Source organism: Bos indicus x Bos taurus, chromosome 29 (assembly GCF_003369695.1).
Source record: "Bos indicus x Bos taurus breed Angus x Brahman F1 hybrid chromosome 29, Bos_hybrid_MaternalHap_v2.0, whole genome shotgun sequence".
Classification (NCBI taxonomy): domain Eukaryota; kingdom Metazoa; phylum Chordata; class Mammalia; order Artiodactyla; family Bovidae; genus Bos; species Bos indicus x Bos taurus.
Genome location: NC_040104.1, coordinates 28,745,021 through 28,751,020, shown reverse-complemented (window position 1 = coordinate 28,751,020; position 6,000 = coordinate 28,745,021).

Genomic DNA, 6,000 nt, shown 5'->3' with positions numbered 1-6,000 from the left:
CACTCCAGTATTCTTGCCTGGAGAATCCCATGGACAGAGGAGCCTGGCGGGCTACAGCCCAGGGGGTTTCAAAGAGTCAGACATGACTGAAATGACTGAGCAATTCATGTATTTCTTTTTTATGGTTAAGCTAGGTCTTCATTGCTGTGCCCAGGTTTCTCACTGCGGTAGCTTCTCTCCTTGTGGAGCAGGGGCCCTAGGTGAGTGAGTTTCAGTAGTCGTGGCACACTGGCTTAGTTACTGTGCAGCACGTGGGATCTTTCTGAACTGGGGATCAAACCTGTGTCCCCTGCATTGGCAGATGGATTCTTAACCACTAGACCACCAGGGAAGCTCCTGTATTTTTAATTGAGTGAATAAAATATATACGTAGAGGAAGAAGAAGGGAAGACTTCCGTGTCACCAAAGTGACGCAACAGTGGGGGGGCCACTCACTGTCTCGTACAGAAGATCAGCCCAGTAGTCAGAACCTTGTTTTCTTGGTCTGGATGCTCCTAGCTAATGAGTTAAGTGTTATGTGCTCAATTGTGTCCCCCTCTTTGTGACCCCAGGGACTGTAGCCTACCAGGCTCCTCTGTCCATGGAATTTTCCAGACATGAATACTGGATTGGGTTGCCATTTACTATTTCAGGGGATCTTCCCAACCCAGGAATCGAATCCGAGTCTCTCGTGTCTCCTGTGGTGGCAGGTGGATTCTTTACCGCTGCATCACCTGGGAAGACCTCATAGCTAATAAAAGAATGCAGATAGTTTTGCTTACATCCCCTCTCCCACTCCTTGCTCAATCCCCTGAAGCTTTGCAGTTCTGCTCTAATTGGAAGGTGAGCATGAAAGGGACAAATAAAGATAATTTTAAACATTCTGAGCCACCTCACAGCAGTTCTGCAGCATGGAAAAATGTATTTGAGGCTAATGATTGTCACACAATTTCTGGCTTTAAATTCAGTCTTGTTGCCCTTGTAAATTTCAAGGACAGAGCTATTGTTTTTCATTTTTATTTTATAATATCAAAAATACCTGGTTTGAATATTTTTCTTAATATCCAAGGAAATTATGCATAAATATAGCACACACATACACACACACACTGAAAGAGAATGTATATTTTAAATAAAATAAAACCTAAAATAATTACAATATTACCAAAGGTTTCTCAAAATTAAATCAATCACTGCATGAAAAGGTTAAAGAACAATATTCAAGAAGATACATTTTTAATGAGCATGGTCTGCACCTAATTAAACTTTTCTCCTCAGAAATGTTCTCAAGCAAAAAAAAAAAAAATTGAAATGGATGCTAAAATGAGTTTTAAGATATGAAGCTTTTAAATTTTTTTGGTATTTGACTTGGCAAGTCTCTCGTCTCAGCTTGATGAGAAGACAGAGTGCCTTTTTATAAGAGACCATACTGAAAATGGTTTTTGAATCATTAGAACCTCTGGTAAAATTGCCTATTTTGGACAGGTGAACCGTTCTGAAGCTCTGAGTCTGTCAGGATCCTTATTAAATAAAATCCTGAAAGATCAAACCCTCATGCAAGTTGGGACCAGCAGCTTTCAAACAGCTGCTGAGCAGTGAGGAGCGGACTTTGTGGCCAATCGCCATCCAAGTTGTTCTTTGAAAGCATTGTCTCCCCAGCAAAATAGAAGGAAGGGGACAAGAGCTCTTGAGCACTACAGAGGCCACAGCAAACAAAGAGACATGTAGTGTGAGTGCTTTCAGAGTGGGGTAGCTTAGCTCCACACCACATGGGATGCTGTCTTTCTTCCTGCAGAATTGGGGGATGGGGGAAAGAAAGAAGGCAAAGACACACAGAGGGTTTGTGTAATTAGACCAGAGCTCTTATAACATGGAGACTCGAGTTTTAGTCAAGAAACATACTCACCAATCGCTGTCAAAACTCTTTTCCACAGGAAGCTTTTTGGTTCTCAAGTCCAGAAGACTTACTGTGTTTAAAAACTTCCACTAGCTGTTTACGCTCCATTTATCTTTCTTTTCACTGAAAGGTGCCATTTCTAAATTTTGGTGTGAAGGACGAATCTGTTCAAATGTAGCTCTTCATTTGCTGATTATAATAAGGAAAGGGTGAGTTGGTTTACAAATACAATTAATCATGAAAGGTGCTAACTCAAAGACATAAATGGAATGGATGTTTGTATTTATCGCCGTGAAGATGAAAAGAGTTACTTGGAAATGAGCGGCAGAACTGCTCCAATAAGAATGCAAGTGAAAATCAATAAGTCATTCTCATACATCTTCCTGCACTTTGCTGGCAGTTGCAGCAAAATTAACGGCAACCCTGACAGCCAGAAAGAATGACTCTACCATGTTTTCCCAGGAGGGCCGCACCGCTTCAGTCTCACTCACATACTCTCTACATTTTTCACACTCTTGGCTCCAGGAACTTATGAGTCAGATATTTCCTGTGACTTAGCTTTATCTATAGTCTGGGCAATTATTATTTTTACCTAGCCAAAAATAATACATTTCTGTCTGAAAAAAAAAAAAACAACAAACAAACAGTCATTCCTTGAGTTTACCAGAAGCAAAATTCAGTAAAAATTGAATCAGTCAAGACCACTTAGGAGCTGTAGGAAGGGGCATCAATATTTCACAAGGGTTGTGGGCTATGGTGAAGGAGGGGTCATCAGGTGTCATAGCAGAGATCACTTGCTCACCAAGAACAGAAACCCATTAAAGCAAATCTACGTAGAACAGAGTTCAGAGCAAGGAAAGAAGAAGCAGTGTCATGAGCACCTAAGGACAAGAAAACTATCCTAGAGTAACTAAAATGTTGTCAGAAACTGCTCTTTCTTTTGAGGTAATTTCATGGAAGGAGAGTGGACTCCCATTTATAGTTTAGTTTTAATGCTGAGAATGATAATACTACTCACACACATCAAGAGACTATGAAAAGATTTGTTTTTCACATAATAACGCTATTGGGGAGAGCAGGGCAGAGTTGCAAGAAGTTCCAAAAATGACTTGAGTAAACAGGGTGAGCAAAGGACTTTGGAGTTTATTATAGCAGGGGGTGGGACCGGAGTCAGGGTTCTCAAACTGGGCCTTGCATATTCTGGACTTCCTCCCAATGCCAAAGGAGGGGTATCTGGTCTTCCTCACCAGCTTGCGTAGGTGTAAAGCAGAAGAAAAAGGAGGGGGGTGCTTAAAAACATTAAAAAATAATGCATATTTGTGGAATCTAGAAGGATGGTACAGATGATCTTATTTGCAAAGCAGAAACAGAGACATAGATGTAGAAATCCAATATGTAGATACCAAGAGGGAAAGGAAGGGGGTGGGATGAACGGGGCAATTGGGGTTGACATACATACACTATTGATACAGTGTGTAAAATAGATAGGGCTTCCCGGGTGGCTCTAGTGGTAAAGAACCCACTTGCCAATGCAGGTGATGTGAGACATGGGTTCAGCTCCTGGGTCAAGAAGATCCCCTGGAAGAGAACGTGAAAACTCACTCCAGTATTCTGGCCTGGAGGACCCCACAGACAGAGGAGCCTGGTGGGCTACAGTCCATGGGGTCACAGAGTAGGACACGACTGAAGCAACTTAGCACACACACACACGCATAAAATAGATAATTAATGAGAACCTACATATAGGTCAAGGAACTCTGCTCAGTTCTCTGGGTGACCCAAATGGGAAGAAAACACAAAAAGAGAGGAGATATGTGTGTACATAAAGCTGATTCATTTTGCTGAACAGTGGAAACTAACATAATGTAAAGCAACTATACTCCAATAAAAATTAATTTTAAAAAATTAAAAGCAAAATCATGGGCCCAGTCTTTATTATGCTATCCCTCCCCCATTGAGAGGCTGGGACCTCAGCTTCTCTCTGCACATCTGTTCCTTTATCTTCTTTGAGGATCTGCTCCTCCTGTTAATCTCTTGTTTTCCCTTTGTCTCTGGAGGCTGTTGTTAGTGATGGAAAAACTAGTCAGAAAAACTAGTTATAACTCTCAATGACCCATTAATATTAGTGCCTATCACACGATAAGTGGCTAAACCTCTGTATCTAAATTCAGGAATGACAGAAGGAATGGGAGACAGGAAAATAAAGAGACAGACATATAGAGAATGAATCCCATGTTTGGATTTCCCCTGGGCAAAGTTTCCACCCTGACACATTCAATTCTGTCCAAGGAGGTCAAGTCATGTAGTCCAACTATGGCCACTCAAATGCCCTGTTTCTAAAGGTCTTATAGTTCAGGTCAATTTTAATAAAAGGATTGCTGACAAGGAAAATATTATGGCATCTTGGATTCATTAAGTCAACATCATGAATTGCATCGCAAGATAAAATTGGGAGACCATTGTCTTAACGTTGATCACAAAAGATAAGAGGACAAAAAGAGATATGGTCAACTAAGGACATTATAATTCAGTACACAGCGTAGTATGCTATACAAATTAGGCATGGAAGTAACCAATTGATTACTGACTGAATGAGGTCAGAAATAAAGAAAAGGTCAGTCATATTAGTAAAGAGAGACAGGTAAATCCATCATTCAATAAATGCTTATTGAGAACCAAATCTAAGTATTTTTCTAAGCACTAGGGATGTATCAGTAAACTAAACAGAACATGAAGCTTTGGTCAGGAAAGGGAGATAATTAATAAATACATAATTCATAATATAATGTGATATATATATATAGTAAAAAGAATATTTTTATGAGATGTAAACAGTAGAGTTTACATCTCATCTGTTGAGAGTCCCTTGGACTGCAAGGAGATCCAACCAGTCCATCCTAAAGGAGATCTGTCCTGAGTGTTCATTGGAAGGACTGATGTTGAAGCTGAAACTCCAATACCTTGGCCACCTGATGCAGAGAGCTGACTCATTTGAAAAGACCCTGATGCTGGGAAAGATTGAGGGCAGGAGGAGAAGGGGATGACAGAGGATGAGATGGTTGGATGACATCACTGACTCAGTGGACATGGTTTGGGTGGACTCTGGGAGTTGGTAATGGACAGGGAGGCCTGGTGTGCTGCGGTTCATGGGGTCACAGAGTCGGACACGACTGAGCTACTGAACTGAACTGAACTGAACTGAAACAGTAGAGTTCTATGTAAGTGAATTGGTTGGCTTAAGTCAGTAACCTTCAAAGCCAAATGGTGTAATCCCAACCGGGAACCAAACTCTACATCACTCAGAAGCTCCCCCCCCCCACCTTTTTTTTTTTTTCATTCTTTCTTGAGGGAGACTCTTAAAATTATTCAACCTGTGTAAATGATTTGTGGTTAAACTGGGAAAAGATGAACTCTTTAGAGTTACCCAGATTTCTCTGGGATTTGGGAGAACTGATTTATAACCATATGGCTTCTTATATAGGACTCTAAACAAATTTGTAGGGTTGACCATCATCACATAGATGCCCTCAACAAACACACGCACACTAATATCCAGAACTTCATTGTCTGCTCCATAGAAATTTCCCTGTCCCATAATTTATCTTTACAGACTAACTCCTCTCCTGATGAGCTGGCAATGTTTAGAGGAAAAGACAAAGAGTATTTCCATTTCAGTCTCTTTTTTTTTTCCTACACAGACCAATTAAATAAAATACAAAAACACCTTTGAATGAAGGCAAGAGTGAGCTACTGGGGCAGCTAGAACTTGAAGTACCAAAGTCTTGGAAAGATTTGAACTTCACTGAGATGAGTCTAATATCATTTCTCCAGTTAAAATATGATCTGCAGTTCTTTCTAAATTCAGGCCTGTGGCCCACATTAAGGAAGATGAAGTATTATTAAGATTAAATGCAGGTGGATATTGATGTGTATCCTTGGGTATCTCAGCATCTGGTGACGTTGTTTCCTTCCTGAGCCCTCCATAAGCTGTGATATCCAGGCCCGAGAAAGTTATTTGAGGTCCTAATTTGGACTTGAAATTCTGGGATGCTTCAGCTCCAGGGATACAGCTGCATTTTGGGTATACTCCATAATATCCACCTAAAATACATGAAGTTTCAAAG